The sequence below is a fragment of the Macrotis lagotis genome, chromosome 7 (assembly GCF_037893015.1).
Source record: "Macrotis lagotis isolate mMagLag1 chromosome 7, bilby.v1.9.chrom.fasta, whole genome shotgun sequence".
Lineage (NCBI taxonomy): Eukaryota > Metazoa > Chordata > Mammalia > Peramelemorphia > Peramelidae > Macrotis > Macrotis lagotis.
The window spans coordinates 187,043,010-187,069,734 of record NC_133664.1 but is presented as its reverse complement, the minus strand read 5'-3'; the positions used below and the strand labels follow the sequence as shown (position 1 = coordinate 187,069,734).

Sequence of the window (26,725 nt, the reverse complement as noted above, 5' to 3'; positions counted from 1 at the left end):
TGCTACCTGTGGCAGTTAAAAAATACTGTAATGGAATTTTAGTGAAAAAAAAAAAGAAATGAATATCTCCAATTTGTTTAGAAAAGAATCTTCATCCTAAAAAGGAATTGACAAAATAGCTCTAAGAAGAAAGAAAGGACTGCTTCAAGAATCTGTCTTGCTTCCTTACTTTTTTTTAAAGTAATACCTACATTTGCATAGTAATAACCCAATTATTGTAAGATTAGGTGACAGGAATCTCATTATTGTTATTTCTACAAAACAGTCGATATTCCATTCAATATCTTTTAATGTTACATACCTTAAAACATAATTATTCCAATATACTCTCATTCATCTTTAATATAATTTTCTTTTTCAAAAAACGTTCCATAATTGTTAGTTTTTATAGAATGCATTAGTGTTTAAACAAGAGCTTCTTCTCTCAGTCTGTTGTAAGAACAAGCAAAAGCAACCAGTTGCTTGGGGTTCTACGTCCTCCCCCAAAAGCAAATTTATTATACTCAAAATCTGTTTAACAACCTCTGCACTCTTCTCAACACTATAGTGTTTCTTCTCATTTTTCTCCCATGCCTTCTCTCATTTTCACTCTCCCCAAAATATTCCTTCATGATTAATTTTGGTCTTAAGGCAATTTTGAAACTGTTGGCAAACTCTGTTATATATGCTGGATTTTTCCTTTTGGTCTATGGTTTTTTTTTTCCTTTTTTAGGGGGAATATTCGTGGGTTTCCCCCTAAGCTCATATAAAACACCAGAAATAAAAATAAAAAGACCTATATTCAAGACAGCTGAAAAACTGAAGAAATCATCTATCTGCCATAGGTTTACCTGCCAAGGGTCTTTACAGTTTTGATCACAAGACAATAAGTATAACAAATGATCAGTTACCAGATTAACAATAGAAAATGAAAGGAAAAAATTATTGATGGAAAGAAGTACGGAGAGATTGGGAGGAGAGAGACTGGACTGTTTACATTAGCATATAAAGGCATACAGTACTAGTAATTTAAAATAATATTAAAATTAATATAAATTGAAAACAGTAGTTATACCTCATTGTAGGAAGGAATAATATGTAAGTGCTAGGGTTTTGGTCTCTAGAATTAATAGTGCTTGATTGACTACGTGTCCTTCAGGAAGTTAATCTCTCTGAGTCTAATTTGTTGACCCATAGAATATGCATATTTTCCCCCAGGGATGTGGTATGGCATGATTAAATTAGAGGAAAGCAATAGTATTTTTCTAACTATACAGCAATTTGGTGTTCTCAATCACTAACACAACACAATGGCATTGAAAAAGTTTTGTCAAGTCAAATTTCCACATGAAAACTGTCTCATAATAAAACACATGGCCCAATCACATAAATCATGTTTTACCCTTCTAGATTATGATCTTTGAAGAAAGATTCTATAAATGATCAATTAGTTTTTCTACTGCAAATAGAATTCTAGCAGGTAATTGATATCTTTAACTTAGCACTTTTCATTAGAATCAAGAGTCCACTATTGTCTATAAGGGAAACTTCATTGTTTTCTCTTCTTCATTGTAAGTCACAAAGCTTGGCTTGATAATCACTAAGTATTGGTTTATTTGTTGAAATAATGATATAAACACAGGAAAATCAACAAATGACTGATGGTGAATTCACTAATGGTGAATTCACTAATGGTGAATGAACTCTGTGTTTTCTGTAAAATCTCTGAGAGATTTCTGACTGAGATTTGAGTATGAAAATGATGTAGTCAACCAATCAATCAATAAATAAACATAAAGCATCATTAAATTTGTGGAGTTTATAATATAATGGAGACAACATACAAACAAATGTATATTAAAAATATATATATATACACGGAATAAATAAGTAATAATTAACAGAAGATTTGGATTAAAAGTGTTTGGGGAAACCTATGGTTGGGTGCTCAGAATCAAGGAGACAGATCATCCCAGGAAAGGAGTATAACCAGAGAAGGCAGTGTCTTGTTTAGGGACCATCTAGGAGACCAATGTCACTTGATCAAAGATGGAAAGACAAGTATAAGGAGTTTGGAAGGTAGAAAGAGCCTAGGTTATGAAGAACTTTGAATGTAATATAGAGCATTTGATCTTGGGAGGGTGAGAGGGTGACATGATCAAACCTGCACTTTAGGAAAAATCACTTTAGAGCCTAAATGGAGGATTGGAGTGGAGAGAGATCTGGGGCAGGCAAGCCATTGGAATAATATGGGCATGAGGTAGTAAGGAACTGCAATAGAGTGGTGGCCATGTCCGAAGACAGAAAAAGGGTATTTTAAAGAAATGTTGCAAAGGCAAAATTGACAAGCAACAGCTTGGATTTGATTGGGGTGAGGAGAGGAGGGAAGGGATGAGAAATATTGATTAATTTTAGTTGACACCTAGGTTGTAAACCTGGGAGTCTAAGAGGGTAAGTATTGCTCTTTAGAGTAATTGAACAAGTAGGAGAGGGGCTATAGTGATAAGACAATGAAATTTGTTTTGAGCCCATGTGTATGGTATCCGTTTTTGAATATTCATGCATTATACACTCAATTTGAGATGTCTGAAAGCCAGTGGGGGAATGCAATATTGGAGGATTGTGAAAAGATTGGGAGAGGAAGATTTGAGAATTATCAGCACAAAAATGGTAATAGAATTCACCAAGTAAAGTAAAACAGGAGAAGAGGACCCAAAGCAGACTCTTGAAGGACATCTTTGATTAGGAGACATGATCTAGAGAAGGATCCAGCAAAGGAGACAGAGGAGAGGTCAGATAGATATCCCAAAACCCTAGAGAGAAAAAAAAATCAAAGAACAGAAGGATCAACAGCAACAAAGACTGCAGAAGGTCAAGAAGAATGAGGACTGAGAAAAGGCATTGGATTTGGCAACAAAGAAATCATCAGTAACTTTGAAGAGAGCATTCAATGGAATGATAACTCAGAAGTCCAATTGTAAGAGCTTAAGAAGAAAGTGAGAGGAGAAAAAATGGAATCACTTATAAATAGCCTTTTCCAGGAACTTAGCAGAAGAGATATAGGACAAGAGTTAGAAGGGATGGAAAGATCAAATGAGGGAGACATATACATGTTTGAAGGAAGTAGGAACTTAACATTAAAGAGAAAAAATGTAAAATAAAATAGTGAGAGTGACTGAGAGGGCAATCTGCTGCAGGAGATGGGATAGAATGGGATCACTTGAATAAACAGAAAAAATAGCCTCGGTAAGAAGTAAGGTCATTTCATCCTGTGAGATGGGATGAGGAAGAGATAATGGCAAAGGCATATGAGTAACATGACATGAGGAAGGAGAAGAAGGAACTAACAGTGAATGAAGTCTCTGTTTTCTGTAAAATAGGTTCTCAGCTGAGAGATGGAGGTAAGGAGTCTTTGGAGGTTTGAGAAGTGATGAAAAGTTTCGGGAAAAAAAGCCACTATGTAAAGCAGGATAGGGAGCTGATAAGGAAATGTAATATACATATATATATATATATATATATATATATATATATATATATATATATATATATAATATTGGAGACACTGAAAATATGACCTGGCTAAACTCAAAGGTACTTTTTGTGTTATCACATGATATATAAATGTATCATTTGGGAAATAATGTACAGATTATATAAACCTTCAAATCCTTGACTGAATAATTCTGGTTTTATGTAGTTATCTATTAAAAATATTTGTGCTTGTCAGTTAGACAATATTTCTAAAAAACAAGTATTGCTGAAATGCATTCTCCTTATAAAAGCCATTTATCAGGACTTAGACACATGGTTTTTTGAAAGCTGCCTAAATTATTTTGGATCAACAGGATAATCTTTAGTAAACATCTTCATTCATAGAGAAAGGAATTACAGAACTTTAGATACATCTAGTCCTTTGTATAGATGAGGAAATTGAATTCCAGAAAAACTTGAATTGTCCAAGATGATATAATTAGTTAATTTCAGAGGCAGGACTAGAATCAGGTGCTTTTTTAATATGCCATTATTTTCGTCCGGCTTTTCATACCACAAATGTAAATTAGGAGGCATTGCTTTACTTCCTTATAAAATATGGTAAACTGGAATACAACCTAGAAAACAAGAATATCACTTTCTTTTAAATTATTTTTTAAATTAACAAAATCTATTTTTTTCTTCCCCCGATTTCTCTTTTCCCATTGGAATTTTTTAAAAATTATTTCTAACATTCATAATCAAACAAAATAAAGGAAATGACTGCCAATTGGGACATGATTGAATAAATTATAGTAAATGAATGTAACAAAATACAATTTGTTGTAAAAAAAGGATAAAAGGAGAAATCTAGGAAGAATTGGATAAAATGATGTAGAGTGAAATGAATAAAACCAGAGGACAGAAAGGGATTTTTTTTTAAATGCTGCAAAGGTGAAATTGACAAGCAACAGCTTGGATTTGGTTGGGGGAAGGAGAGGGGGAGGGAAGAGGGGGAGGGAGAGGGGGAGGGGAGGGGATGAGATATAGTAATTAATTTCAGTTGTCTCCTAGGTTGTAAAGAGTTTTAATGAAATAACATTGTAAAGACATAGAACTGAAAATTTTAAGAGCTCTAATAAACACAATACCATTCACTCTTCAAAAGTTCTGATTTCTTTTAGAAGAGAACTTTGTGAGAACTTTAGATTAAAGAACGTTATGTGACATTAATCAAGTGTCAATAATTGAGTGTCAATCTTTTATGCATCAGTTTCCCTATCAAAGGCAGAAATTATATAGTCACATCTACCTCAGAGAATAAATTTGAAAACAAGTTTTCAAAATTTTAAATTCATTACAAAAATCTCACTATCTTACTAAGAAGGTTCAAACTGTTGTGCTCAGTTTTCTTTTGAGAATCATAGGACTTGGGTTCAAAACCTCCCTATGATGTTCACCTTTGTGACCTTAAGGAAGTCATTAAACTCCTTTGGCCTCAGTTTCTCCATTTGTAAAATAAGAGAGTTAGATTAGATGATTTCGGTGTTACCTTTATGTTCAACACCTATGAAACTATGATTATGCATTGCACAGTATAATTTTTCTAGTACATATCTAATAAATATTTGCTGAATTGAATCCAACTGTCTCATGAAATAATATGTAATATTGTGCAAACCTTAAAGTTCTATGTAAATATTATTATTATTATTATTAATTATTCATCTACCTCTGGTTCCCAAGGCAATATTAGAGTCATAAAATGTGGGAGGTTAATGGGAAATCAAGTATTTAATATAACACCCTTCTTTCACAGATGAAAAAACTTAGGATTGTAGATGTTAAATTATTTGACGAAACATGACAAAGAAAATTGGTACTAGAGCTGGGACTCATATTGTTCCTGGGTAACCAGACATCCAATTTAACATTCACATGGAGGGCCTAAGTGAAAGAAAAAGTGCTATTCTTAATTGGAAAAAAAAAAAGCAAATACAATTTATAGTCTAGGCAGATAAATGAACCCTTACACATCTGTTTAATACTGGAAATGGCTAACATCCAATTTAATTCTGTCAATAAGTCATCTTCAAAGCATGAAAACATCATAGACATGTGTATGGTATCTGTTTTGATGTTGGAATCTAGATCACTTAATCTATGATTACTACTGTTAACAAGGGTAAATTCAGTATGATCTTTTATCTGTCTTTTCAGCATATGTACTCAATCTGCTGTGAGTACAGCTGCCATTCTATTTACAGCATTTTCTATATATGGAAACATTAAATCCATCTTCTATTTCTTTGAGATCTTTTTCAACCACAGAATCACCTCAGATGTTCTTCTATAGAAATAAAATGTACAAAGTGTGTGATGCAAAAGCTAATACACAGAAATCAACAATATTTCCTAGGAAACTAGTAATAATTCCTAGGAAACTAGGAAATATCGAGAATACATTAAAAGACAGAAAACACTGTCCTTATGTCCCTATTGGGAAGTCTGAAAAGCTAAATATTTATTTGTTCAGGTCTTTGCTGCGTACTATGGACATTTTGATTGTAGACTGAAAAACAATGAAGTTATGTGTTGATAAATATTCCAAATATTGCATTCTTTGCTGCAAAATCTTGAAAAAATGAATTAAAGTAAATATCTGCAACTTCTGAGAGGGGAAACAATATATTTGTTTTGTGCATTTTATATTTTAGTAGCACCCCCCCTAAAAAATTCCCTGATAATTATCAGTAAAGAAAAGCAAAAGATTCAATTTGAAACCAAAGAGAAATATGTAACTCTCAGTTTATATAAAGCTAAATTGATCTGAAAGACTCAACAAAGTTGACTTTTCCATTACTAGTTTTTACAATTCAGTAATTCAAAGCTTCAGTCTCCATAGACTATATGAGAATACAGGACAATTTTTGTAAATCTTCATGGCAACTGTCATGAAAGAATAATCCTTCTTTTGGTCAGGGATTCAGCTTTTGAAAGACTTTAAAAGTGTTTTAAAGTTTTTCTTTTTTGTAAAAAAGCTAATTTTCCCTTCATTTTGTTGGTCTTGAAAATACAGTAAGTGTAGAAACAATTATTCTAATCAGACCTTTCAGCAAGAGAGCAACCAAATCAAAGATAACTTTCTGAACATGAAAAGAAATTAATTGGCCAAACATCATTTCTTAAATGGGGGAGGAAAAGCACACATGCAGATCTTTTATGAAGGAAACCATTATAAATGATTTATGCCGCCAGAGTTTTTTCCTGCCAATTCTATTTTCTAAGATGATAAAACACATCCATATTTATAAATTAGTTGAACACAAAAATCTCAAAAAATATTTTAGTCTTCTTCAACCATAAACTCCATGATACTAGGGACCATGTCATATCTAATCTAATTGGGACAACCAGGTGACAACAGTATATGGAGCACCAGCTCTGGAGTCAGAAGCACTCGAGTTCAAATGTGACTTCAGACACTTGACACTTATTAGCTGGGTGATTTTGTCAAGTCACTTAACCCTGATTTTCTGGCACTCATAGTCATCTCCAGTTGTCCTTTTCATATCTGGCCACTGGACTCAAATGGCTCCAGAGGAGAAAGACAGACTTGGGGACTTAGCCCAGGACTGCACTACTCAAATCCAATTCACTTGATTGTCATGGCATCACCTCCATGATGTCATAGTCTTCTTTGAGAATGAAGGCCAAACATCAATCTTTGTATTGCTATATTTGGACATTTGGATCAACTTTCCCTTGTGAAAAACTCAAATGAAATGAGAAAGTAAAGGTTCACTTAAGACCAAAAAAAGATAGATGATCAAGAGAGGCCAGAGAATCAAAGAACCTCAGAGTTGGAAATATTTTAATCAAAACTGTACCTGAACTAGTTAGGATTCACTAGTCAAAATTCTGGACAACTGATCTTTAAATCTTCATTTAATTATCTCCAGTCCCTTGAAGTTCAGCAACTCCCATAACAGGTCATTCCAATTTGCATGGCTCTGGTTGTAAGAAAATCTAGTATTCTTTGGTTTTGTTTTGGCTTGGCTTATTTAATGTAAAACCAAAATCTTCCTCTCAAAAGCCTCTGCGACTAGTTTAACCCTCCAGAGTCAAACAGAACTAATCTCAGCAAAAAGCATTAGATCTTCTCATATTTCTTCAGGCTAAATATTGCTATTTTGGCATGATTTCAAGTCCATCAGCGTCCTGGTATCTAACTTTACTATTTCCTAAAATATTTTATTAGGAATCAATCAAAATAGCTTTTTAAGGCGCAGCTAGGTGGCGCAGTGTATAGAGCACTAGCCCTGGAGTCAGGAGAACTTGAGTTCAAATGCAATATCAGACCCATAACAATCACCAGGTTGTGTGACCTTGGGCAAGTCACATAACCCAACTGCCTTGCAAAATCTAAACCAAAAAATACTTTTAAAAACTCATCTAAAAGAGCCATTGTTATCCTCAACAGGAGACTTCTCATTGCAGTCTGAGTGAATTTCTTGTTTCAGCTATCATTTCACACTGTTTACTTCATACTGAGACTTCAGACCATAATTATCTGACTTCTCATATCATAATATCATGAGGTCATATAATCATAGATTTAGAGCTGAAAAGGAGCTTAGATATTCTAGTTCAAACTTCTCTCTTTAGAGGTAAAGAGACTGAGACCCAAAGATGGTGAAATGACTCATCCAAAGTCTAAGACCTAATAAATGACAGACCCAAGGATTTTATCTCAGGTCCTCTAAATCTGAACCCACCATTCTTGTCTACCATACAGTTCTGCCTTTATCATTTTCAAATGGATTATCTATCCAAAACTCCCTATTAACTAAAGCAATAAATATTTGTTAATTTCTCACTATGTGAAGAGCACCATTCTTGAACAACTAAACTTTTCCTAAGCCAAATATGGGACTTAAGATAGCTATATATTAATTTTCAGTCTATAAGCTGATCCATCAGTGTAGCTTGTCAAGAATTTTTTTTAACTTTTAGTTCCCAGTTTTATATACAATGTGTTAATTTCTTCTCAACTTCCTTTATTTGCATATTCAATATGCATACTATCTATGTCTTCATCAATCATTGAGAATAACATTTTGATAAGAATTAGACTGCCCAAGTATGGTATTTTTATATATATTAAACACTTAACATATGTTTACTTGAATTTGTAAAGTTTTGCATTTTTCAAGATCTATAATTATATCAATAGATCATTTATTATTAATCATTCAGAGAGTTGAATCTTAGTAAAATTGGAAGTATTTACATAGAATATATAATTGCTTTATATTTCCTTATTTTTTTGAAAATAACATAACAAGCAAGATTAGTAGACTTATTTCAAAACTAAACACAGCCAATTCTTTATAAGTAGATAGAATTGAGATCTAACACTAAGACAAATATGTCCTTTTTCATCATCCCTCTAAATCTATATTATTACCTTGCTTATATTTAATTAATTCAATCAAATCTGAAGTTAATTTTTTTCATAAATAATAAAATATAGTATATTTTTAAACAATGCTAGGAAAAATCCAAAAATAATTTTTTTTCCTGACATTTTTCCCTTCCCCCCCCTTTCATGATTTGCACCATCATCAGTCATCATATCACATTTTGAAAGCTTGGAGGAACAATTTAAGTCACAGTATATGCAGCCTATTTGGGGCATGTTAAAGGGCTGGAATCACAGAACATATGTGACTTATTTTTTTAAGGAAACCTATAGCATAATTTCACAAGGCTCCAAAAGTATCACACCATCCGTGCTGTTAATCATGGGCGTTTACTCATTGGCAAAGGTTCCATACATTCTGTCTCCAAAGGACTCCACAATTTTCAAAAGGCTTTTGTGAAAAGTGGTAAATCCATTTTTTTCCCTAAAAGATAAGGTATATTTCTTTAAAAATAATATGAAAACATCATACTATGAAAGTTACCTTCAAAATAATTACCTACATAAATTCCACACTATTCCAATAGCACCATAGACTATTAGAAGAATTAAAATCATTTTATGAGATAAAATATGCAAAAGGATAATAATTTATATAATGAGAAACTTTTGACATGAATTTCTATCTAAAATATCAACTATGTGATGAATTCTTGGCCTCCAAATGCAATGTTATAGCAACTCAGAAATGAAAGGAACAAATATAGAAATGGAGACTAGGAATGTGATTTCATTGGTATAGGGAATTCCTGGATTAGGAAACTCCCTCTTCGAATACATAAAGGTAGGTACCTTTTCTGTGATTTATAGTCTTAGAGTTGTCTAGTACTAAGGTTGTACTTTACTCAGGATCACTCTGCCAATATTTGTCACAATTGAACCCATCTAACTGAGGTTGTTTCTCACTCTGCTTTGCTACACTCTCTACTAAGGGGCCTGATAAATGTATATTTTACTCATATTGAAAAATTTAAGTTCACCATAATTTGTGCAAAATTAACTGACAGTTTAGTACTGTCTTCCTTCTAACATAGCACAATTTTGAAAGCCTCTTCTAAATCTAAATAAATGTTTTAAAAATTAAAAGTCAATTTTTTGAGTTAAGAATATTTCTACGATATTTCTTAATAGCAATAAAATCACAGAATCTCTGAGTTGGAAGAGACTTGAAGGTTAAAACATACAGACTTGAATAAAAATATTTTGAAAGCATCTTTGAAAAGACACTCAACACTTTTATTTCTTGTCTCACATGAGTGAAAAATGAGAAGAAAAATATAGTAGATAATATATATATATACAGACACACACATACACACGCCTGTTTGTGATTTATCTAAGTAGCTGGGACCAAAGAAATTTATTGTTTATATTAAAAAAGAATTGAAAAAATTACTGATGTTCCTGTCATTTTGCAGAAAAATATTAATGCTGAATAGGTCTCTGAAACATGTAAAAGACACATGCTTTAAGATGCAGATGATGAATGATATTGTGTAATATCTAAATTGTGGGTAACAACCCAAAATGAATGGGCATTCACTTAAGAATGGGATGTCCCCCATGACTTGGGCATTGTGCATTGCTAAGAGTCTAAGAATTTGATTAAAGCAAATTATGCTGTAATTAACCACTGTATAGATTGAAACCTTCTGTTATTTTTTTAAACAAAGAAAATCATGCTGGTAGAAATTGGAGTGTAAACAACAAAAACAACACAGTAAAGGAAACTGAAATCCCTTATCTAGCCAGAGGCATAAGAACCTAAGCAGTACTCTTTATCAAGTCCCTGTCCCCCTGATGACCTCTGCAGAAATCCTTTCTATTTGAACTTACCACTAAGAACCTACTAAAATGATGCATAAATATACTGTAATTCCATTTCCTTACATAATATCCTACCCTTTTACTTTCCTCCTGCCAAAGAAAGAAGGACTCTTTATATGGCCACTAATTCTCTAAAATTTCAACTGAACACTAACTGGATTCTCCTTTCCTTCTATGTTTTTTCCTCTTACAAATACAGTAGCTTCTAAAAAGTCACCAGCAGCTAAAAAAAAAAAAAATTTAATTCACAATGTATTTCCTATCATTCTTTCTGTTTTCATTCCCACTGACTCCTTATTTTAGGCCCTTAATACTTCACACCTAAACCATTGCAATAACCTCTTGATTGTTCTCTCTGATTTTTTTCTCTCTCTCTCCAAGATATCCTGTACACTGACAACAGAAAGCATCATTCTGATCACAATATTCTCATTTTAAAATTTTAATTTTAATTTATTTACCTGGTATCAAAGGTGAATGAGTTTTAAACATATTTCTATAACAAATCACTGGAAATTCCCCTTTTTCATAAAAACCTCCTTTTGATTAAATTAGGGAACAAAGAGGAGTGGGAGAGGTCCAGTCAAATACCTCCTGATAATTAAGCTAATTAGCATTTGAAAGGGGTGCTTTGAGGACCACTCACAAAACAAAAGCCTTTTTCCTTTTAATACCATCAATAGGTCCTCCAGGTATATGTTTTATTTGAAGGTTTTATAGACTTTCCTTACTAGAAAGCCTCAGTCTCTTCCTCACTATGCTCCTGCCCCGTCCTATTTTGGGGACCATACCCTTCTTTTGGTTGGTCGACCTGGACATGACATTTCAGATCATCCCTCCCAAAGGACAACAGTATTTAAGTTCAGGGTTCGGACTTAGTGAGATATCAGTAAATTTGCCTTTAACCTAATTTTGATTTTTGCTCTTCCTAAAGGTCAAAAACAGTATTACTTTGGGGGATTTTCCTCAATAGTTTTATTGGTCATTCACAATTCATAATTTTATCATGATGTCTTTTCAACCAATTTGGACTACTACTATTCTAAAAAACATGGAATTTCCCTCTTCATATTCCTTTGGCTAAGTCCCTCCCTTTGCCTAAGATGCTCCCTCACTTCTTCATCTATTCAAAAGTTGTGTGCTTAGAGAGAGGACTGATTCTAAGAGCAACAAAATATGTGATTCAGAAAATTAAATTATTTCGACAAACATCATATGAATAGCACCATTAAACACTGAAAATGCAAAGATAAAAAACAAGAAACTTACATAGTGTTTATATTTTTGCCAGGAGCAGGTCACTTTTCTATTTTCAAAGTTCAGGTTAGTTTCAACCTAAAAGAAAAGGTAAAGAGGTTATTAGAGTACCTCTCCACTCTCCACATCCTCAGGGAGAAGAAAATATTCCTTTTAAAGTGTGTCATTTTGGGAACCAGGCAAACTGACAAACTTGGAAAACTACAAGTGCATGGTTCTGTGATAACTCATGAGGAGGTCTCTGAGAGACTCCAGGGAGATATATGTCCTTCTTAGTTGTATAATATTAGGTAAAGATATGTTCGCTAAATTTCCCAATGACACAAAACTAGAATTAGCTAGAATACTGGAACAGTCAATATCAAAAAAGATATTGATACAATAGAAAATAGGACTAAATACAAATAGGTCAAATTTAGTCGATCAAAATTGATCAAAGAAAAAGGACAAACATTTCATATAAAAATGGCCAATTATTAATAAACATATGAAACCGTGGTTTTTAGAAATATATTTCATAATCATTTAATAAAAACAGGGATGGAGGTAGATAGGTGACACAGTGGATAGAGCACAAGCCCAGAAGTCAGGAGGACCTGAGTTCAAATTCAACCTCAGACACTTGACACTTACTAGCTGTCTGATCCTGGGCAAGTCACTTAACCCCAATTGCCTCTCCAAAATGAACAAATAAATGAATGAATAAATAAATAAAGATCAATATGGGAAGAATACAAGACTAGGCTGCTGTTCATCTGAAAAAAGCCAAATTTGAGGAGTGACTAACTAGTAAAAGGATTGTGTTTTGAGATGAAGGTTTGACTTTCTGGATTATTATTTAATTTACATGAATATCAATTTCTTGAACATGGGTCACATTTAATAGGGATTGGTAATTCAACCAAGAGGTTCTACTCTGGAAAAGAGAAATGGGAAAGATATCTGTCTGTCCATTCACCATTGAAAGCAGGTATAACATACAGAGAAAAGCAACAGAATTGCCCAGAAATTAATAAGACAAAGAAAAAAATGGAATCAACAACAAAATCCATGACCAAAGATTTCTTTATAAAATATACAAAGTATGGGCAAAAAACCTAGATGAAAAAAATCATAATGCATAGAAGAAAAAATGTGATCTCAATGTCAACACAAAGCTAGATTTCACAGAATGAGATCGATGACTGAAATATACTTTTAAAAGAATACAATGTATTTGAAAGGAATAATAGAGGTAAAGGAGAACTATTGCATTTAGCAGAAGATTTATTAAAGCGAGAACATCCACAAGTTGGAAAACAAATGTGGAAAGCATTTACATGAAGATCATCAGAGGCAGAAAGAGAAGCAATATTGGCAATGAAGCAAATCACAGATCATATGGTGGAATAAATAGAAAGCTGTGCTGGGCTAGACCTCATATTCAAACCTTCATCATTTCCCACCTAAAATGTCTTCTCATTGGTCTCCCTTCATCAAGTGTCTTCCCACACCAATTGTCTACTCAGCTAACAAAATGATGTTCTTAAATAAAAGTTATGCCATCCATTTTCTAGCTTTGATGAGCTGCAGTTGTTCTATTTTCCCTAGGATCAACTAAAAAGACCTGTGGTAAAGATCTTCATAAAATGGCCTCTGCCTACCCTTTTCACAATTGACTCTCTTCCATATACTCTATATTCCAATAAAACTGGCTTACTAGGTGCAGCTAGGTGGCACAGTGGATAAAGCACTGGCCCTGGAGTCAGGAGTGCCTGGGTTCAAATAAGGTCTCAGACACTTAATAATTACCTAGCTGTGTGGCCTTGGGCAAGCCACTTAACCCCATTTGCCTTGCAAAAACCTAAAAAAAAAAAAAAAACTGGCTTACTAGAAGTTCCTCAAACATGAGATTCCTTTTCTTTCTAGTTAAAGTTTTGCTGATGTGTTTCACATTATAGACATTGCTAGATCACCCCTTTATTCTGTAAGTGCTCTTCTGTAACAAAATAAAGCAATTAAGCAAAACTAACAATATAGGGACATCTTCTGAAAAAGTATACAGCATTCCATTCCTGCAACACACCTCACCCAACATTCTTTTTAAACTGTTTTTAATTACCAATTTTTAAACTAACATTTTTAACAAAATTTTCTCACTCTAACAACCCTCACTCCATCAAAACAGAAAAAAGAAATCCCTAACAAATATATATAAGCAAATAAAACAATAGTCAAGCAAAATGAATTCCCTAATTACCTATAAATTCAGCACCCCAAATCCATCACTTCCCTGTCAAGAATTATGTTTCATGATCAGCCCTCTAAACATGGGTGGACATTGTATTGTTCATGGTTCTTAAAACTGTAAAGTTCTAAAAACTTTGAAAGCCATCTTTACACTGTGGTTATTATTTTATAAATTTCTTTTCCTGATTCTTTTCATTTCATCTGTCATCAGTTTGTAAGTCTTAAAAGTGTTCATTTTAATAATATTAATGTTATTATATAAATTGCTCTCCAGATCTGATTACTTTATTCTTTTTCCCATCTCTCTCTCCCCATGTCTGAAATGCTCTACTCCTCATTTTCAATTTAGTTTTCCTGGTTTGCTTCAAGTCACAGCTCAAATTTCACCTTCTGTTAAAGGTTTTTCACCTTCCTCCCAGTTTCTAGTGCTTTTTTATATCAAATTACTTTTCATCACATACCCGTGCACACACTTACATACTCACATACATGGGTGTGTGAGATAGAAATCAGTATGCATATTGATATATATATATATATATATATATAAAATATATGATATATTTACATTTATCATTTGGATATATATTCATCATTTGAATATATATGTGTATATTTATTTATCATTTGAATAGAAGTGGTAACACATAAAAAAACAGATAAATACTATATAGCATGCATGCATATATAGGGGAGGAGAGGTAGCTAGATAGAATTTATCTAGATAATTTTCATTCTGTCTCTTCCATTTGAATATAAGTACCTTCAGAGCAAGGACCCTCTTTTGACTTCTGCCCCTCCCCCCAGTATGTTCAATGCTTATACATTGCTTCGCATAGTAAGTACTCAAATGTTTGCTGAATGACTGACAGACTGACCCAAGTTTGAATCCTGCTAAGATATTAGTTGTGTGACACTGGGCATTTCATCTAACATCTCTGTGCTACAACATCTGCATCTGTAAAATCAGGAGGTTGAGCTTGCTGTGCTTAAAGTTCACTTTTAATTCTAAATTTCTGACCCTACAACCTGGACAGAAGAAATACAGAGACAAGGAGTTGACAAATAGAAAATAAAGCTATCACAGAAAATATAGCTAGTCGTGATCAGAGACTGAAACTATCCAGAAATTTAATGGAGTTTTCTTTTGAAGAAAGAATTTCAACCAAAAGAAGAGTATATTATAATGCTTGTCCTTCATTTTCAAAGAAGACCATGATATCAGGGAGGTAATGCTATGTCAAACATGGGAATTGGATTTGAGTGAGGCGGTGCTTTGCTAGGGCACCAGCTTCACTTTCTCCTCCAGAGCCATCAGTGGCCAGTGGCCAGATATAAATCAGGAGGCCTGGAGATGACCCTGGAGGTAAGTTACTTGCCCAAGTTTTCACAACTAGGAAGAGCTGGTGCTCTATCCACTGCACCACCTATTCTGACCAAAAAGGGGAACTTATTTCTGAGAAGGACATACTGACAACCTAGGGGAAAGTAGTTACTCCATCTTAGAATGTGAGAGAAAAAAAGAGAAAAACTGAGAAAATTTCAAAGCCTAGTTCTTTGGAAAACAAATCTCAAAGTATTGAGAGGAAGGATAGGTCAGTTCCACAAGCCTAAAATTTCACAGGGGAAATACATTCCAAAGCTATCAAGAATGGAATTCTAAATACAAAAAAGAAACAACCCTAAGCATGTGTCAAAAGGAGATTTGTCTAATAGATCTATGTGGATGCACAGAGAGCTCACCAACTGTCTCAGATTTTTAAAAGGCATGTACAAAACATGGAAGTAAGGATAGCTAATAGAGGATCAATACTTCATGATACTCTAATATGGAAATGTTTTACATGATTGCACAAGTATAGCCTATGTCAGACAGTTTACCATTGCATGGTAGAGGGAAAGGAAAGAAGAAAAAATAAAAACTGGAACTCAAAACTTAAAAAAAAAATTAACAGTTGTTTTTACATGTAATTGGGGAAAAATAAAATATTAGAGAAAAATACTTGACGTTACTCTCCTATAAAAATAATATGAGGAATGTTAAATCTAAGAATGAGCTAAGGCAAGAAAAGAAAATAAAGACATGCTTTTAATGTATTCAAGGGAAAAGTAAGATTAATGAAGCTATATGAATACTACTTAAGGTGGTTGTGACAAACAGTGAATAATGATGAGAAGATAAAACTGCACAATTTTGATTTTGGTTCTAGTTTTTCTTTTTGCTGGTGAGAATGATATTTGAACTGGAAAATACAGAATAAAAATGGTTACTAGGCAGTTGATACCAAAGATAAGGAGGAAGATACCAAAGGGCATCTAACTGCCCTTGATGAACTCAAGTCATCATATCCACAACATTGGTTATTCAAAGAATTTGCAGACATAATTGTTGAATTATTGAAAGATCCTGAAGAATATATTATCCTCTGTCTCAGCTTATTTATGATTAAGTTTGCAATAAAAATGGGAAGATATACATATATATATATATAGGATTATAGAAAAGCAAGTATTATTCTAATTTTCAAAAAAGATCAAGGAAATGAAGTCTATTACCTATAGGTCAATGAGATTTACTTTGTTTCTTGGCAAAATACAGGAAAATATCATTAAAAAGAGAACTGATGAACACCTGAAAAATAAACTATTGAATCATAAAACATTTCATAGTTTCATAAAGAACAAGTCATGCTAACAAATCTAGGAAGAAGTTTATGAACTGATACAGAACATAATAAGAGGAATTTACATGATTACAATATTGGGAACAAATAGTTTTGAAAGATTAGAAATCTTTGATCAATGCAATGATTTGCAATAATGATGAGGAAAAGTAGATAGTTCCAAAAGAAAAAAAATGGACTCAAGATGCTGAATGAGATACATACACCTTTGGACCTGGCCTATGTGAGAGCTAAAAAAAGGTTGGTTTTTTTTTTTGTTTTCTCATGTTGGGGAAAGAAAATAAATGCTTTTTAATTGAAAAAAAGAAAATGTATTTTAAAAGGGACAGGTCACGCCCAACTAACTCCATTTACTTTTTGAAAGGTGACTAGAAAAGGGTCAGGAGAATGCTATAGTTTTATATAAACTATATAGTTAGAGCTATATAAAGAATTATGTTTAGTTATAGAGTTATATATAGAATTTTATACAGAATTATAGTTATACAAAGACCTTGATTCTTAAAATTTCCAAAACATTAAAAATTTTCTTGCTGGGGGCAGCTAGGTGGCGCAGTGGGGGGGTTGGCTAGGTGGCACAATGGATGGAGCACCAGCCCCGTAGTCAGGAGTACCTGAGTTTAAATCCGGCCTCAGACACTTAATAATTACCTAGCTGTGTGGCCTTGGGCAAGCCATTTAACCCCATTTGCCTTACAAAAACCTAAAAAAAAATTTCTTGTCATTCTATTGAAAAAATAAGGAAACTAAAATGTGAAAGGGATTCTAATGCAGTTAATTGGCAGGTAAATTCAGAATTGGATGAGAGGTTAAACCTTTAAAGTAGTCATTATTATTCCATGTCAACTTAGAGGAAAATCTCTGGTGGCATAATTCTTGGATATGTGTTTGATGCTGGGTTATTTACCATTTTTATCAATAACTATGCTAGTGGCATAGATTGAATACTCATTATCTTTGAGGATGTGGTAAAACCCAGAAGACTAGATAAGATATTAGATGAGAAGATGGATAGCATTTAGAGAAAGGTTGCCAGGATCAAGGCCTCAAAATCATGATCTATGAAACTGGATATACTTAGCAAGGTGATGAAATTTATTGGAGGGGAAGAGGCATGGTAGCAGGATTCAGACAAGTGATAGAGGAAAAACATTAGACTTAATCTCTTTTCTTCCATTGGTCACAGCAATAGAAATGAATTGTAATTGTTAAGAAAATTGATCTGACATAAGGAAAAACCTCAGAACAATTAAAGCTGTTCAAAAGTGTAAATTCACCACAAGGTTGAGTGGGCTCCCAATTCCTTTTGGATTTTAAGCAAATATTGAAAGACCTTCTGTTAGTCATGTTGTCAAGGAGATTCTTCTTTAATTATAGGTTGAAATCAATGACTTGTGGGATCCCTTCCAACCCCAAGATCCTATGAGTAAAAAGGAAGACACACTAGAAAAAGATGAATAAATTGTTGTAATACTTGTTCTACTTACATTACATGATATTCAAAGGCTATAAAATCCATAATATACTTTACTACAATGAAAGTGCCAGCATGTATTATTATTATTAATTATGACAATGATAAAAAGAGTAAGTCAGCTTTGGAAAAATAATTGTAACATGTAATGAAGGAGAGTAAAGAGCCAAAGTTGCTCCAAAAGTTTTAAATTTGGATGAGTAGAAGAATAGTAGTGGTACTAATAGAAACAGGGTAGAGTGTGGTAGCACTCATTATAATCCCCTCCCCCCCTCAAAAAAAATTCCAAAACAGGAAAGTTAGGGAAGAGATATAAGTTTGGGGATTTAAATGAGTTCAGGTTTAGACATGATGATTTTTGAGAACTTTGGAATATGTAAGTGGATATGGACAGCAAACAGTAGGCAATTTAAAAAATAGAATAAGGGGGAGATTTGGCAAATGGCACACATTTTTGAGTCATCCGTAAGGATGTATTAACTGTTACCATGGAAGTAGATCACTCAGTTAAGGAAGAGATTGTACAGAAAGAAGAGGGCTAAGTAGGTAACTTTGCAGAACACTCAAACTTATTTAGCAAAAGGGAGAAAAAGAACCAGCAAAGGAGATTTAAAAGAGGAGATATAAGAATCAATAAAATGCATGTGAATTTTCTGGATATTTTATGGAAACCACACAGAATTTCTAAAATACACATCATTGTTATACTGAATATAGAGAACAAAAATAACAACTTTATATAAGCTTCCCTATAATAAGACTTGTATTTTACTTCAAGGAAAATAAACAAAGATGTTTTCAGCATTGTGTCAATCAACATTTAATAAACATTAAGCATCTGCTATGTGCAAAAAGTACTGCTTTAAGCACTAGAGGCACAAGATGATTAAGACCTGGTCCCTTTACTCAAGAAATTTACAATTTATCAGATATGATAGGAATGGACATTAATACCTGTGAAATAAAAAATAAATATTGCAGAGAAGTTAAGATTAATGAGAACAGAAAAAAGTCAATTGGATTTGGTGATAAGGAGATCACAGAGGGCCTTAGAAAAAGACTAGTTCAGCAGAGTGGTAGAGATGGAAAATATAATTACAAAACCCAAAGTACATGGAGAACATTACTGACTCTAGTAATATAATGATTTTCTTTATATTATTTTAGTATTCTTTTTCATTTTTTACTGTATGTATACCATGTATGTATTTACTATATGTACATATATTTTACTGTATTTACATCATATGCACACATAAAAATGAATGTATGTACATGTGTATGTATATCTATACATAGGTATTTGCCAGAAGAGGGGACTTGAAGTCAGGAAAAAGGAAGTGGGTTCAAATGTCACCTCTAACATACCTGTATGACCCTGATCAATTCAATTAACCTTTTAGTGGTCCAGATCAGTCAGTCAATAAGTATTTATTATATTCTTGCCACTTGCTAGACTTTGTGCTAAGCACTGAAGAAACAAAGAAAGTCAAAAGACAATCCCTACCCTCAGGAAGCTCACAGTTGAATGCTACAGATAATATGGAAATAACTTTATACAAAGAAGTTAAATATAGGATAAACTGGAGTTATTCAAGGAATTAAGGGAAGTCAGGAATGAGTTTTGTTTCAAAATGTGATTCTAACTTTGACTTAAATGAAGCCAGATGATGGAGATATGGAAGAAGATAACCAATATATGATAAAAATGCTTGGAACCTATAGGTGGACCATCTTGTGTGAGGAACAGCAGGAGAATATGGGAGAAGTATGCTATAAGAAGATTGGAAAGATAGAAGGGATCCAGTTTATAGGAATGTGAAGACTAAACTAAACTAAAATTATATTTCATACAGGAGGTGATAGGGAGTTCTTAGAATGTTTAGATTAGGTTGATATGATATGATCAAGCTTGCATTAGAGGAGATTAATTTGGCAACTGATTGGAAAATGGATTGGAGTGAGGAGAGACCAATCAACAAGCTATTGGATTAGTACAGGAAAAAAAGGATAAGGACCTGGATGAATGTGGTATCAGTGCCAAAGGAGACAAGGAGGTCAAGAAAAACATAACAAAAAAGTGAGGTGGGAAGAGATCCTAAAGAGACTAGAATGACATCTAGGCTGCAAGACTAGGTGATTAGGATAGTCAGGTCTTCAACAACAATAGGGAAGTTCAGAAGTGGAGAGGTTTTTTTTTTTGGGGGGGGGATCATGAGTTTAGTTTTATACATATAGAGTTTAAGATATCTTTAGGGCAGCTAGGTGGTGCAATGAATAGAGCACCAGTCCTAGAGTCAGGAGGACCTGGGTTCAAATTTGACCTCAGTCACTTAATAATTACCTAGCTCACTTAACCCCATTGCCTTGCAAAAACCTAAAAAAAACAAAAACAAAAAAAAAATATCTATAGGACATCACATTTTGAGATGTCTAATACTGAATAAGAGATGAGAATCTGAATGCTAGAAGAAAATAGGAGCAAGTGGTAGTTCAGGTCAGAGTTCTGGGTCTGGAGTTAGTTAGGAAGACCTGAATTCAAATTTGGGTTCAGAGTCTTACTAGATGTGTGACTGGTAACTTCATAGAACCCTGTCATTTTTTTGGGGGGGGGGGGAATTCCAGGAATATGACAGAATAGGCCAGAAAATTGAAGGCATTCTAAATTTCTTCTACAAACATAACATTACCTCAAAATGAATGTAGAGTGGCAAAAAATAAAGGGTTAAAGCAGATGTTCTTCTGTTTGCCTCAGCTTTCTTATCTGTAAAATGAGCTGGAAAATGGCAAACCACTCCAACATCTTTGCCAAGAAAACTCCAAAAGGAATCACAAAAAATCAGACACAATTAAACAATGACTAAACTACATGTAGATCTGAAAATAATAAAAACTAAGATGAGAAATAAAACCATGAGAACTGCTGAGATCACTAAATGAATTAGTATATATATATAGAGATGAGTATCCAAGAGAGCACCCTGGAGGTTACCCACTTTTAGTGGGTGTGAACTAGATAAAGACATTGTTCACACAAAGGAAAAAAATCAGAAAAGATTAGTGCCAGAAAGATATGGAAAAAAAGGGGATAGAAGTAGAAGAAGGTGATTAACATTGCCAATGGCTGCAGAGAGAACAGGAAGGATGAGGATTGAAAGTGCTGAAATGAGTAACTTGCAGTTCCCTCCTACAATGAAATCACAAATCTAATCCCTTTCCTTATCCATAAATTTCCAATAGCTTCTGACTCATGCACACCTTTGAAATCCCCAATAAGAAAAGTCAAACTATTAATACTGTAACAATATATACCAATACTGAAAAAACAAGATGTTTTGTCATACCATAAAATATAAGATCAAAGTAAAGTTCAATCACAAACCTATTTTATATATTCACTTGCTACTTTCTTTTATTTTAAAAAAGCAAGCAATCCTATATAACTTGGAAAAAAGTGACATGTTCACTTTTACTTCTGAATTTTTTCTACACTAAGTTATAATTTCTTATCTTTAGACAAGTACAAATAATACAACATCATAAAAGTATAAATAGTTTTAAGGGTGGGAGAGGTCTTGAAGATAACCTTGTTCAACCCACTTGTTCTACCAGTGAAGGCATTGAGGTCTAGACAAGTAAAATGTTCTGTCCCAGGTCATACTACTAATCAGTTATTAATGCATAAAAAGAATCCAAGTCTTCTGAATCAAAGAACTGTGTCTCTTTCACTGTAACTATTTATTATCAGAGAAGCTGGGTGGTAGAGTGGATAGAGTCCCGGACTTGGAGTCGGGAAGACCATTATAAATCCAGTCTCAGGGGTGGCTAGGTGGCAATGGATAGAGCACCAGCCCTGGAGTCAGGAGTACCTGAGTTCAAATCCAGCCTCAGACACTTAATAATTACCTAACTGTGTGGCCTTGGGCAAGCCACTTAACCCCATTTGCCTTGCAAAATCCTAAAAACAAGAAAATTCAGTCTCAGATACTTATTAGCTCTGTGACCCTGGCATGTCATTTTGCTGGAATTGCCTCATTTTCCTCATATGTAAATGGGAAAATAATATTAGCTTCTAAAGTCATAGGATTTGTTGTATCAATGAGAAACTATTTGTAAAGTACTTAGCACAGTACTCAACACATAGCAAATACTATATAAAGGTTAGTTATTATTAATATTATTTGTCCAAACAGCAGTAACTCCTTGATATGGCTGGTTATTTTAAATATGTTCATTATGAAGACAAAATCTTCCAAAGTTTCCATAATCAGAAAAGAAAAGAAATTCATCTTTTTATCCTACATTAGATAAACAGTCTTCTACTTCTGCCTATACTTGCAAGAACACTCATGAGATCCAGGCTACTTTATCCCATTGTCTCTTCCCCTTCCATCCACAAATTTGTAACCCTCTTCTATAGCATCAGCAAAACATCCATCAAAAAAATAAAAAGTGGAAGACAAAACAAAGAATAAACAATGCTTATTCTGCAAGTCTGGGATATATTACACTACCTTTCTTTTTAATCAGAAATTGAATCTTTAGATAGACTTATATTATCAAGTGAACTTTTTGTTAATTTATTTTACTAATTTAAAATCACCTGGATTCTTATTTGATTTATGCTTTACATCAGATCTCCATTGTTAAAAACTTTTTGTTTTCCTTTTAAAAGTACTGTGGCATTCTATGGCAGCCTGTTACAGGCAGAAGTTCATAGTAAGTTCAGAGGAAAGGAATTTTCAAAGAAAACCCAACACAAAGCATTATGGGTAATGATATGGAAGGTTGACAAAACAATGATAAACAATGAAAAAAAAAGAAATAATTAAGTGGGTTAAAATACTGTATCAGCATTTTGTGCATTGTTAACTTTTTTAAGGAAAATTTTATTTAATGGAATTTCACAGAGAGCTCCTAACCCAGGCTATGAAAACAGAACCCTGAATGTATAATTCACAAATAAAAAATAAAATGTGCAAATATGTCAGCCTGAGATAAGGCTTTTTGAACAAAATATAATACATGGAAATCCTTTCTTAAGTGTTTTGTGGATTTAGGGTGGTAGGAAACTTAAAACAGTAGTGGTATGGTAAACATACAAGTCTAAACAAGGTGTGAAAATTGAGTACATGCAGCTACAGGCAAAATAAGTAGTCAAAAATAGACGCTGAGAAAGAAGGAGGAGAAAACCCTCATGGCTACACTACAATTTCTTTAAAGGTACCATAGCCATTGAAAACTGAATCTAAAAAAAATGGTAACTGATTTAATATCTACATTGTGTTTTTTCTTTTATCAACAATTTTCACTTACGTACAGTAGAGAGCAAAATGTAATTTTATTTTGGCTTAGTTTTGGTTCTACATTTGTTTTTATTTACTCATGTTCTTCAGGTATCCTAGCATTCATTATAAAATGTTATATATGTTAAATATATATGTATATATAATGTAAAATACTTAGTTTATATAAATATATAAAATGTTAAATATGTGGTTATATTTATTATAGTCTACTAAATTCTTTAAATCATGGAACATTTATGCATCATTTACCATGCCTTGATTTCCTCATGTAGAGTTGATCTGAGGTCTAAAGGTCACAGAATAGTCACAAACAAGTCTACTATGGCTATACTTTCAGGAACTCCCTGCAATACTCTATATTCATATAACACTCTGAAAATCATCTATTGATTTCTAATAACAACTAATTCATTTCAACATTGAACCAGTTTATTTCAGGTGAAGACATTTTAGCTCAACATAAGTCATGGTTGTATATAATATATATTTTTAAAATAAATGATTCACTGATGATAGCAGTCAAGTGTCAGTTTTGTTCAGTACATCTTCAGGTACTGAAACAAGAATGAGCCATCATAATATTAAAGTTATCTGATACATTATATTAATACTGACTGGCTGGTGAAAAGATAACATCATTTAGCAGACCAGGCAACTTGATAATCAGTACTGACTTAAATCAACTGCTTTTGTGTATTTTAAATGCAGCAGATTGAGATATGCATTCCTTTTTCTGGGAAATCAAATTTGAATGAACAAAGAAAGGCAGCTTTTTCAACATTCATTCTAGGACTCAGTAAAATAACTGCAAAAACACACTACTTCAGAGTCAACTATGACTAAATAAGTTGGATACAGTCAAGTCCTTAGAATACTATTATGTTATATTATATAGTGATATTCAGGAGATTAAACTTATTCCATTGACCAGTGTTTATAAAGTCAGATCCTAGAAACCCTGGGGGAGGGTTGTTTCTGGTTTTTATCCAATGTACTCCTATACTTCATGCCTTCTTTGCCTTCAAAGAATGATTGGAAGCCTTGAGGGAAGAGGGCATGTATATGTGAAAAAATAAAGCAGGATCTATTTAGTTAAATAACCCCCAGCAGAAGCAGACTATGTTTCTACTGTCTCTTGGATACAGCTGTCTGCCTTCTAAGAATCACCTGCAGTGGCCAAGAGATACATAAAGTTCACCCAGAAGAACAAAAGTAAGACATCATAGATTCAAATTTGTAAGGATGCAGGTACCTTTCACTGTGTGATTTGTATAAGAACTTTGTTCATGTCTGTGACATTTGAGACACTTCATTTCATGAGCCATAGATTGATTCCAGAATCTGCATCCTGCTTCTCTTTTAGATTCCTCATCAGGAAACTGTCCTTTTAGTCTGTCTTTGGTTCTGCCATATTGTTTTATATTTTGAGTTTCACTTTAAAAACTTGATCCTCCTGCCCTACACAATACAATTCTTGTTTCTGGCCCATTCCAACTAAGATTTAGTTATGTTGGTTTCTCCATCATGGCTGGCCAGGTATTATTAACTTCATACCTGGAAGATCATACATCAAAAGGTCTAGCAGATTCCATGCTTTGAAAGGACTCAGGATTGACCTTGATTAGTGTAATGATTTTTTTTCTAAAAATTCTCATAGGCTAAAAGAAGCACCACAACACAAGAGACTTGTGCTCTGATTTCTCGAAGTTAAAATAAAGTTTAGATAGAACACATTCCCTATCCCCTAAGCAGTGCAGTATTGGGGAAAATAATGAAATACTAGGAAGAGCTGTAACTGTAAAAATAAGCATTCATATCGGTCTTTAAGATTTGCAAAATGCTATAAGAAATTTATGTCATTTTGTCCTCAGATTTGTCTTTGTGGCTCAAATTCTAATATTCTAACCAGTGTGTGACTTACCTGAAGAAAAAAAAGGGAAATATCTGGAGTCAGTAACCTGGATCTACCACTCACTAACATTGTGAACCTTGGAAAATTACTGCAGCACTCTTCACTCAATTTCTGTAAAATCTGTAAAATTTAGAATGTTGGACTTGACCTCTAAATGTCTCTTTTGGGCAGCTAAGTAGCATAGTGGCTAGAAAACCTGATCTTGGAATCAGGAAGACCTGAGTTCAAATCTGACCTCAGATATTTATGATATATGACCCTGGACAAGTCATTTATAGTTGTTTTGATCAGTTTCCTCAGATGTAAAATGAATTGGAAAAGGAAATGGCAAATCACATAAGTCTCTTTATCAAGAATACTCCAAAATGCAAAATGGGGTCATGAAGAGTTAGACATAACAGAAATGACTGGACAATGTCTAGTTTTATGTTCCTTTGTTTCCTCAATGTAGAAACAAACATAGGTAACTATCAGATACACTGTTACATAAGCACATTAGAGAGTGTCGTAAAATTAAAAATTAAATGAATAGTAAGAGGGAGGTATAGGAAGAGATGAATAAAAGTGCTATGTGAGGTCCAAGAGGACTTTCCTATAAGTATTCAAAGCAAGGGTATGACATTCTGCAGGAAATTTTAAAATAGTAAAATATAGTTCCCAGTTTGAATCAATTTCCAATCCTAAACAGGCCAGGCTACATAGATAAATTTTATAAAAATCACAATATAATTCCATAAAAGAACAAGGTATTATAATCGCAGATGAGGAAACATCACTGCCAGCTGAGGAGTTAAAAATCTCTCAGTAGACTTCATGGAGAAGTTGGCATTTGAGCTAGATTTTTGAAGAATGCCATAATTTTAACTGGTATACTGTAGGTAGAAGAAAGGAGTAAGGAACCTCTAAACAAATAAAACAATGTTATAAAAATCATGGAGGCTAGAAAGCAATGATATATTTGAGAGACAAAAATAATCCACTTTGGCTGAATAATAAAAATTAAAAAAAAAGAATTAGAAAAACTTGTAAAGATAGATTGGAGCTAGATTAAGGAGGAACTTGGATATACATCTAAGAAGTCTAACAATTATTTGT

The 26,725-nt window shown here is 33.3% G+C and overlaps 1 protein-coding gene across 9 annotated transcripts in view; it reads right to left on the bottom strand.

The window, feature by feature from the left end:
- SOX5 (SRY-box transcription factor 5) overlaps positions 1 to 26,725 on the bottom strand; it is a 1,270,393-nt gene that overhangs the window by 1,112,857 nt on the left and 130,811 nt on the right. For all 9 annotated transcript variants that reach the window (XM_074194255.1, XM_074194256.1, XM_074194251.1 and 6 more), the window contains one exon: positions 12,035 to 12,100. The gene's annotated coding sequence lies outside the window, so the exon portion shown is untranslated. The remainder of the gene's footprint in view (positions 1 to 12,034; positions 12,101 to 26,725) is intronic.